At 38.6% G+C, this 10,700-nt stretch overlaps 1 protein-coding gene across 3 annotated transcripts in view; it reads right to left on the bottom strand.

Moving 5' to 3' along the window:
• The window catches only part of NELL2 (neural EGFL like 2), a 326,766-nt gene that overhangs the window by 102,330 nt on the left and 213,736 nt on the right, over positions 1–10,700 (bottom strand). The gene's annotated exons all lie outside the window — the stretch shown is intronic.

Below are 10,700 nucleotides of genomic sequence, written 5' to 3'. Positions count from 1 at the left end.
TCCCTTGGGTAAATCCCTAGCAGTGCTATTGCTGGGTCATAGGGGAGTTCTATGGATAGTTTTTTGAGGAACCTCCACACTGTTTTCCAGAGTGGCTGCACCAGTTTATGTTCCCAACAATGTAAGAGGGTGACCATTTCTCCACATCCTTGCCAGCATCTATAGTCTCCTAATTTGTTCATTTTAGCCACTCTGACCAAGCTGATCTTTCTAAGTTTAAAATGAGGAGATTAAGACCTATAGTAGAGAACTGTTCTGAAGAGTAAACTTGCATGATGAGTATAAAGACCCTGGCAAATAATAGTCACTTGATAAATATTAGTTACTTTCTCATCTTATTATCTACTTCAGTGGGAAATTTTATTTTGCCTCTATTGGCCATATAATATCCTTGTTTTTGTTTTAATTCTGTGGAGAAAATGTAAATGTCTCACAGAGCGCTGTTTTAATAATCTTTTCTGAAATCAAATGCATTTTGGAAATTTCTCTGATTTCCAAAATTCACTACCTTCAATGGTTTTATCAAGAAAAAAAAAGATGCCTGCTATCATTCTTACCAAAAGCTATTCTTTTTGTTTCTAACGATTACCTAACTTATTCACTTTATATTACAGAGAAAAATCTACCACAGTGCCATTCAAACAGAAATCTAATTTTAGCACTGTCAAATGAACTATAAGAAATTATACTTTAACCCTATTCAGTGGCCACATTAGCAGCAAACCCACTAAAACTCACTTTTAACACCCAAGTATTTTTTATTCACCACTCAAGTTTCCTGTTCACTGACCACACCAATTCAATACTGACTTCTTGTTATTATTCAGTTCGTTCAGCATCAAGGAATTTGTTCAGACTTCTTTTCTGGGAAATGCTTGGTTTATTTTCTTCTAGTCCTTTCACTGGCATGCTCAGACTCTCTTCTTAACACTTATTTGATCAAGAATCTTAACAACCAACGCATACTCAGATTTCCTCTCTATCTTTACAATAATTTTGCAAGGCAATCCACATTCTGATTTTACAGCAACAAACAAACAAACACCTGATTTGCTTTTTCTGGTGTTTCATGAGATGATCTTTGTCCAAACATACTGTAGGGCAACACAATTCTTGTAACTATCAACAAATGATTTGTATTTTTTGTTTCAACACATGTCTGAAGCTTCTCTATGTGATTCTAGCACTCTAGAGGATACAAAGACGCATAAACTGGGATTCATGACCTCAAGAAACTTTTGAACTATTACAGGACTGATGATACGAATAGATAACTATGTTATATTCTTAAACTTGGTTAGTGCTTTAAGAGAGAAAACAACAGTAATATTAACAATAATGTTGGTAAGTGCTTACTAGATGCTATAATGCACTGTACCAAGTGTTTCATGTTCACTATCCCCTTCAATCTTCACAGAACATTTTGTGGAAGACACTGTTATGATTCCTGTTTTACAAATGAGAATATAGAGCTTTCTTAGAGAAAATATGTATCTTGCCCAATGTCATGTAACTTTGAAGTGACGAGGCCAGGATTTGCCTTCCGTGTTTTAAAAAGCTACAACCTATCAACAATGATCTCAGGAGACTTAAAGAGGGAGAGGTGAGGATTAACTGAGGGGTCTAGGGAAGTATTATGTAGGAAATAGACCAAAACAAGTGAGTCTTGAAAGATAGGAGGGGTTTTAACAGGAAAAGGGTAAAGATAAAAAAGAGCATGCCCTGGGGAGAGAACACAAGTGCAAAAAAAGCATGAGCTGTGGCAGAGTCCTGAAGTGGCTGAGCTGGTACAGGTGAGGAGTATTGGGAATAATGAGCACTCAGAATGGACAGGGTCAGGAACACCACATGATTTTTATCTGGTGGGCAATAAATAGCCACTTCCAGCTGTATAATAAAAGGTGGCATGATAAAACGGGACTTAATTTTTAGGGAAATTAACAGCAACGTGTAGAGGAGAAGAGACCAACTTCCCTTAACAAACTGGGTGTTGTGTGTTAGCAAGCCAGCATTGTTCTTTTTCATTTTAGTCCTTCTTTATTTCTTTCACTTTTCTCCTTTTGAGTCAGAGTTAGGCTATCCTGGGAGTTGTGACAGGAGTCTGTGCACTGTGAGGTGAAGCAAAAGGATAAGGAGGAGGAGAGCACTGGGTGAAAAGCAAATAGAAAATGAATGCTTATCACCTGGCAAGCACTAAGCTGAGCAATGTATGTGTACGTGCAACATGAGAAAGTACCACAGGAGGGAGAAAGAATGGTTGGGAAGCAAGTGCCAAATTATAAATTCCAAATCCCTCAAAGGCAGAAATCTTGTCTTCTTTTCTGTATCCTAATCCCTATGCTTCTGTGGAATGAAACTACGTTGAAGAGAGGGCCTGATGGTGGAACGGGAGTCAATTTATACTACTACTGATGAGTCCCACAGTGAATCAATTTTTGAACTAAGAGGAAGAGAGGCATTGAAAATAAGTCAGGTTTCAAACCTGGGCAACTGGGAGTGAGATGGTGGTGAGAAGAATAGAAGAGGGTTTCTTACTTATGGAAATTTTGTTATTCTCGTTCTTGTTTTGGTTTGGTCTGGTTTGGTTTTTATGGCAAAGAAGAAAAATAGAATTGAGAAGTCAAATTATAAAAGCAAAGGTCATGTTAGGAAAGTGAATTTCCTCTATTGATGGTGACAACGCACTGAGTAAATACTCCCTACTCAACATTTGTCTGTCAGACAGCAAACCTTAGATGTAATTCATCATTTGCCCCCAACATCCAACACAATGACTAGCACAAATTGGTCTCCAATGAATATTTGTTAAATAGTGAGTCAGTAACTATAAAGTATATCTCAATTAAACATGCAAACCATTTAGAGATTTGCTAATGCAAAGTATTCGAGATATTCCACAGTGACAGTGTGCACATCTCCTGTTTCCTCTTCCATTCCCCTCAGGAGCTATGCTGCTCTTTCTTTGAATGCCCACTCCATTCTCATTCTCTCACTCGTGGCACATAATCCCATCAATAACTTCAAAGAAGACTATCCAGGTCATCAGGGAAGAACACTCTCAGGTTTCCCACCCACAGGTAAACCCGTTACCTAAATCCACCCTTAAGGCTTTCTTCCTCCCAAATCAGGAATCTGGGGGTCACCAGACTTCTCTTTCCTTCCTCACAACTGCCACATCTGGGGACCAATTCATCTGGATTCTACTTCCTTGGCTGTTCTCATTTCCATAGCTCTCACCTCTATATTCATTCTACTACTCTTCCATTGCCAAAATTGGGCACACATATATTTCCTTTGGAATACTGACTGCGATAGCTCCATGATGACAACACTGTCCCCAGTGTGGTACATCTCTAAATCATTGTCATGATAACTTTTCTTTTTAAAATTTTACAAAATGTGTTTATATTTTAAATTCAGTCCTTTATCCTATGTAGGGAACATTTGATTTTTTTTCCTTCAAGTTTTTTTAAAATAGTTTATTGTCAAATTGATTTCCATATAACAGCCAGTGCTCTTCCCCACAAGTACCCTCCTCCATTACCACCACCTCTTTTCCCCCCTCCCCTTCAACCCTCAGTTTGTTTCAGTATTCAATAGTCTCTCAGCTTTTGCCTCCCTCTCTCTCCCCAACTCTCTTTCCCCCTTTCCCTCCCCATGGTCCTCCATGAGGTTTCTCATGTTCTCCTGTTAGACCTATGAGTGCAAACATATGGTATCTGTCCTTCTCCACCTGACTTAGTTCACTTAGCATGACACTCTCAGGGTCCACTCATTTTCTTACAAATGGCCAGATTTCATTCTTTCTCATTGCCATGTAGTACTCCATTGTATATATATACACCACATCTTCTTGATCCATTCATCAGGTGATGGAAATTTAGGCTCTTTCCATGATTTGGCTACTGTTGACAGTGCTGCTATGAACATTGGGGTACATGTGCCCCTATGCATCAGCACTTCTGTATCCCTTGGATAAATCCTAGCAGTGCTATTGGGACTTTTCAAATAAAATCTCATCTTCTCTCTCTTTTCCCCATTCTCTCTTTTTTTAATCTTTTTGTTCTTACTGGCCACCAAAGCACCATCTATTCATCAAGATTTCATTATAACACTGCTCTCACCAAAGTGCACCATTTAAAACTCTCCCGTTGCATCATTTTTACATAATATCATTTAGTGAGACTCTATTAAAAGCCCAGTATCATACCAGCCAATCCCTGTATATTTCTCACAGGTCTCTGCTTTTTGCCTAGAAAGCCCTTCTTCATTTTCTTTGCCTAACTCTCCTATTCACTTCCCACTCAGACCAAACAATACCTCCTTCTTTAGGAAACCTTTCTTAAAACTTAGATAAGCCCCATACTATTTGTGCTCAATTCCGTCATAACATTTGGAACCTAGAATATATTGTAGTTAAGAGTATGGACTTTGGAGTCAGGTTGCATCTGATCAAATCCTGACTCTGCCTTTTACAGATCTTGAGCAAATTATTTAATCCTTCTAAATTATAGTTTCCTTCTCTATTAGATAAACTAGTAATGGTACACAAATAAAATCTCCAGCAGGATCTGGGACAATACTCAGTAATCAAACAAGTATTTCTGTAGTAAAAGTATGACTGTTCATATCAAATTGGATAAACAAAGATGAGAAATAGCATCATATCAGATTAAAGTTTGCTTCCAAATAAATTTTGAAAATTAACATTCAACTTCTAGAGCTGTCTGGAGTTTTTGCAGTTCAGAACTATAGGTCAGGGATTGCGGACCTGTACATTCTTCAAAGAGTTGCAAGGATTAACTGAGGTAATGTATGGAAAGCACTTAGAATAATGTTTCATGAGTTAGTATTAGACTAGCTCTTCTCACACTGTCAGGGATCGATCATCAATTCTCTTGCCCACCTCCCACTAGTCAGTATCCTCCTTGAGACAGAGAATTTTTATTATAGATCTTTGAATCCTTAGTCCTTGCCACAACACATGACACATTTCAGCAAATGTAAATGAATGAATAATAGACCTCATCTATTTAAAAAAATCAACGCTTTCAGTTTCTCAGAGTATTTCCCATCTGATATTTTACATTTTACATGGTATTCACCCAAAATACATGTAACAGGGATTATGATTTATAGCAGTATTTATGCATTGCTTAAAAGACCATGACACCTTCACCAAATCAAAGTTCAAACTTGTTGCTCGTATGTTTTCATGTCAGTGTTGCCCCTAAATTTAGTTAAGAGGCATGTGTTTCCATTTATATAGATTTTTTGGAAGGAAAAGTGTTCATTAAGCTAGTGAAAACTTCCGCTGGAAGAGAAATCATCCTCACCTAACACCATGTGATCTATTTCTTCACTGAAATCTCTAAGGCCTGCCCTGCTTTAATGCCTACCAAAGAAACCCAGTAAGATTAAAGAGTATATTTGACACACTATACCAGAACAAGAATTTCAAAACAACATACAATATAAAAAAGGAATTTTTAAAATATAAAATTATCTAAGAAGAACAACCTTAGTATTTCAACCTAGACAGCCTTCCCACTGCAGTTTAAGATGAGCTTCGAAGAAAGGTACATGTGGATCAGATGCTATATTCCGACCTTTTGACTTCTTATGGAAAATAAAATGATTCCTCGGATTTTAAAGGGTTGGGACCATGGAACAAAGGAGATCCATCAGCCTTTTCACTTGAGGGCTTAATTTTAAAAAATGAGCTTCATTTCAAAATCCATCTCTCTTAGAGCATGCTATTTAAGTCCCTAACACAGCAAAATACAAGAGACAAGATGATTTTCAGGTCCAAATGATCATATATATTGTGTTTCAGTAGCCTTAATAAAATATAAGATATATATGTTTTTGTGCACTTTTATTTCATGCTTCGGTGTGTGCGGTGTACAGTGATTTAACCATATTGGACATTTTTGAGCTAATATCTTTTAATATTCTTTAACATTTTTTTTTTTTTTTTTTTTTTACTTTTTGTGTGACAGAGGGAGAGCCCAAGTGGGAGAGGGGCGGAGAGAGGGGTGTAGAAGATCTGAAGCAGGCTCTTCACTGACAGGCCGACAGCAGTGAGCCTGATGTGGGGCGCAAACTCATGAACCATGAGGTCATGACCTGAGCTGAAGTCGGGCACTCAACCAACTGAGCCACCCAGATGCCCTCTATCCTTCAAAATTTCTAATTGTAATAAGGTTTACTGATATTTCAGATATGTATTAAGTTTTACCATGCTTACATAAGAGTTGTGATTGTAAGATGAATAAGGCAGAATCCTTATCCTGAAGATACTTAAAGATGTTTCCTCATAAAAATAATACACATAAATGTACCTCTTTCTGTGTGTGTGTGTGTGCATGTAGGTGTATGTGCGTGGATATATTTACATAAGAGTCTGGGTGTGTATGTACATGTATGTATACATATGTATGCATATCATTTCCCTGCACTGGATACATAAAATGTTAGGTAGCAAGTTAGTGATACATTTACACCTCTGTTTTGTTTAGTTCTTGAGAGGTAAGAACCAATTTAGGAGCATAGCAAAACCTTTTTTCTGTCATTTAGAAAGCCACCTTTTTATAAGATCTGAAAAGGGTTTTCTCTCCTGACAATATAGTTAGAGAGCCTCTTCTTTTTACATTCCATTCTTTTCAGAATAAGACTTTGAAATAGCTCTTATTCTAAACCTCATTCTAAATTACTCACTTTTGCTTGATGAGCTCCCTTCAAATGTAGTAATTCTTTTCTCACTGTTTCTCACCGAGGGGCTTCCTGCCCCAGGAATCACCACAGGTGTTCAGAGGAGTTTGAGAAAGACTTTCCTTTGCTGACCACGCGTCCTCAGTCACCTTCCCTGAGTAGCATGCACCCGCCTTAAGAAGCTCACAACTCTTCCCCTCTTCCTTATGCCCACTATTTGTCCTTGGATCCCAATCAGATTGCTGCGTAGACATGAATAGAAATTTAACCTCAAGACCCGAAGATGTGCTCCAGGAACAGCAGCACAGCAACGAGCAACGAGCGGGGGTCAAATGGAGCCGACCTGTCCTAACTGTCCCTTCTTGTTTAAGAACTCATCTTCTGACATCTCAGCTTCCTACCCTAGCTTCCCAACTGCAAACTTTATTTACCCCTCTCCCCAATTTACTCATCCTGCTTTCTGTCATTCTTCACAGTATCAATTACAAGTTCTAAAAAATTTCAACTTGTCATCTTCTCCCTAACTGCAAGTGTATCTTTTAATTACAATCTGAAATGTCATGCTCTGGGGAAAACACTTGCTCTTTGCATTCACTGCTCTCATTCTTCCCTCCTCTAATTACACCCAAAGCCTCCCTCATCTCTGCCTTCTTTCCTCTCCCCCTCCTCTGGGGGCCTGGAACCAGTACAAGTGGCACGGAAATATATTTAAAGGCTCCTGCTTTCAGTGTTATTTAAGCACGCTCCACATATCTTCCCACAAATGATAACATCCATTCGCTCACTCAGAAGGCCCCTTTAAGATAAAGTGGGATAAAGGAGGAAGGCAAGAGGCAAAATGGAAACATATGCAGTGACCAAGGAGGAGGCGCTCGCTAGCTCGCTGGCCCTCTGTGGCAGATCGACCCAGTTGAGTATGACTTACTTCTTGTTTGACTGGTTCTGCTTCTCTGTCTTCTAATCTGGCATCTGCACTCTCTCTCCTCAACCCATTATACTCCAAGACAAGATGATACACTAAATACAGACTGAATATTTGCGTCTTCCCCAAATTCATATGTTGAAGCCTAACCCCCAATGGGATGATTTTCGGAGGTGGAGCCTTTGGGAGATGCTTAGTCACGAGAGTGGAAACCTCATGAATGGGATTAGTGTCCTTACAAAGGAGACCCCAGAGACCCCTCCCCCCTTCCACCCTGTGAGGACACACAGAGAAGACAGGCATCGATGAACCAGGAAGTGGGCTGTCACCAAACAACAAACTTGCCTGCATCTTCATCTTGGATACCCAGCCTCTAGAACTATGAAAAAGGGACGTTTGTTGTTTAAGCCACCCAGTCTATGGTATTTTGTTATAACTGCAACAGACTAAGACACTAAATCAAAAATAACTATTTTGAAAGTGAGACATGACCATTCTTAAAAGTCCCAGATCTAGGAAAAACCAAATGATGGGATCATGACTAGAAACCTTTGAAAAACAGAATTCTCTAAAAGACAAGATGTATATATCCTTCAGATATAAATACATACATACATAAATTTCTGAATAACTAAATGTTAGGGAAAACGCAATGCTATGTTAATTACATGTTTATTTTGGGAACAGAAAGATAGGAGGAGCACTGAGCATTATTTGTCCTCTAAATTCCCACTACCTTTCCTACCACCTCTTGGCTTTCATAACTAAGCATCTTTACCTAACCTGGTATCTTAGCTTGCTGTGCTTCCCCCCTATCATAGCACTGAACAAATACCCTGGATTGCAATCATTTCTTTATTTACCATTCTTTGCTTCTAGGTCACAATCTCCTTGATGATGAGGAAGATGTGTTTTGTTTTTATATCCCAACGGACATAACAAGGAATAGTTAGAGTTAGCTTTGCCGTTATGGGCACCAATCAACTTCCTAGCTGTCCCTACCCACTCAGGTGAAGACAGAATGTGTATTTGAAGCATAAATGTAGCTTTGAAGGAAGGAGACCCCTAGCTCCCTAGTCAAACATATCACCACCACCACACTTTCTGTGGGTACCTCTGCTATACCCTGAGTGTTTGGGAGAGTGCCTGACTGGAAATTAATGCTCCTTCTTTGTTGATTGAATGTTTTCATGCATTAAAAAAAATGAATCAGTTTGGCATGATACACCAACAGAAGAGAATATTCCTTCTAGAATGTTATAAGAAGCTTCTGGCCTGAATGCTGAATACTTGCAACAAAAGGCTTTCTTCAGGCCTAATTGGATTTATACTCCTGAACTCTCTCCTCTCTCTGTGCCTGTTCAACTATTCTAGAGAAAGAAAAAAAACCTAGAAAGGTATTCATTATTCTATGTTTAATCAAATCCAACAACACATTTTCATATCTCAAAATCTCTCCTGAGTTGGGCTGAAAAACTGAAGCTTGCCAGCACAAACGAAGTTAGCATTTTTCTCCTTCCTTGAGATTTTTCCTGCCAATTCTATATTATCTAAGGTAAAATGGAACTCAAAGATAAGTTTTAAAAAGGAAGAAATGATATCAAAATAACCTCACTTGTAATCATTCATCTTCTCTAACATCTCTACAAAGTATTTTCCCTTTACGTTTGAAATTGCATCACATTTTTAAGTGGCCATACAAACAGCAATTTATTCCAGTGTGTTCTGTTAAAATGCAAATCTACCCACCTCTAGCTTTCTTATTTCATACAGCAAGAATGATTCTTTCAAAACTTAAAATAATCATGATATTCCTCTTGCTCTCAACCCTTCCCTGGTGCTCCTCATACTCTGAATACAGTTTTAAAGCTTCGCTATGGCTGCAGTGTGCCCTGGTGAGGCCACCCTCTACCTCCCCCCTCCTCCCAGCCACAGGGGCCTCTCTCTGGCCCTTGAACAGACAACACACCTCACTGTCCCTCCTACTGAGATGCTATTAACCCAACTGTTTTCATGGCTCACCAGCTAATTTATTTTAGGCCTCAGAGGGCATCTCCTCAGAGAGGTTCTGTCTCACATGCCTTTGTCACCTGATTCCTTCTTCACAACACTGTCGGTTATACTCTATGAAATTGTCTCCTTATGTATTTGCAGTCTGTCTTCCCCATTAGACTATAAATGTCATGAGGGCAAAGACCCTAATTTGTTCACCGGTGGAACTACAGCACCTAAAAGAGAATTTATTCCCAGTAGAAACAAAATTTTAAAAGGGAAGTTGAACTGTAGAGGTTGCGTCTTTCACAGATATTTTGTTGACCACACAAAGAAACTGAAGCTCAAGAAGGTTAAATGAGTTATCCAAGGTCACAGTTAATAAGCAGCACAACTGAATGTTAGTTGTAGTTACTTCTGGCCCAAGAGCCTTTGATTATAAGAAACAGACATGAAAGAAAGAAATGTCCATGCCAACTTCCAACTTTCCAGAAATTTACACTTTTTATTTTCTAGCAAAGGCTCTCTGTCAAAGCTGTAATAGTTTTGAATCTCAGTTTATTTTTGTTTTCCTTCCATTCACCAAGGGTAAGTCCTAGTGTGATTTTGCAAATCCCAGAACGTGAAAGCTAACAGGGTGTGACAGCTGGTGTGCCCCATGCTCCTCACATTCAGTGGTCTGTAACAGGGTAAATGACACAATTACCTACTGTAATTACTGCTGCCGACAATACAGTTTCCCTGGCGAATGCTTTATGAAATTCAGAACTGCTTTTCTTGTCAATCCAATCCAAATCTCTGCCTACATATTTTGGACAATATTTTGCTAAACAAATGTATAAAAATTAAACCGCAAATCTAAGTGGACATTTATTACTTAGCATAATTCAAGTACTGTGTATGCATTCTGCCTTAATCTAATTTTTTGCACTGAATACAAATCTGTTTAAGAAAGTTACGCTTTAAATCAGGAATCTGTTCTCACTGGTTATAAACACACACAAAATACTTCATAGAAAAATAGATACACCAAAAAAGTCAGAACTGAATAAACAAAGCACTGCCCCAAATC

The sequence above is a fragment of the Suricata suricatta genome, chromosome 10 (assembly GCF_006229205.1).
Source record: "Suricata suricatta isolate VVHF042 chromosome 10, meerkat_22Aug2017_6uvM2_HiC, whole genome shotgun sequence".
Classification (NCBI taxonomy): Eukaryota; Metazoa; Chordata; class Mammalia; order Carnivora; family Herpestidae; genus Suricata; species Suricata suricatta.
Note: the sequence above shows the minus strand (reverse complement) of the source record. Positions and strands in the feature narration are given on the sequence as shown.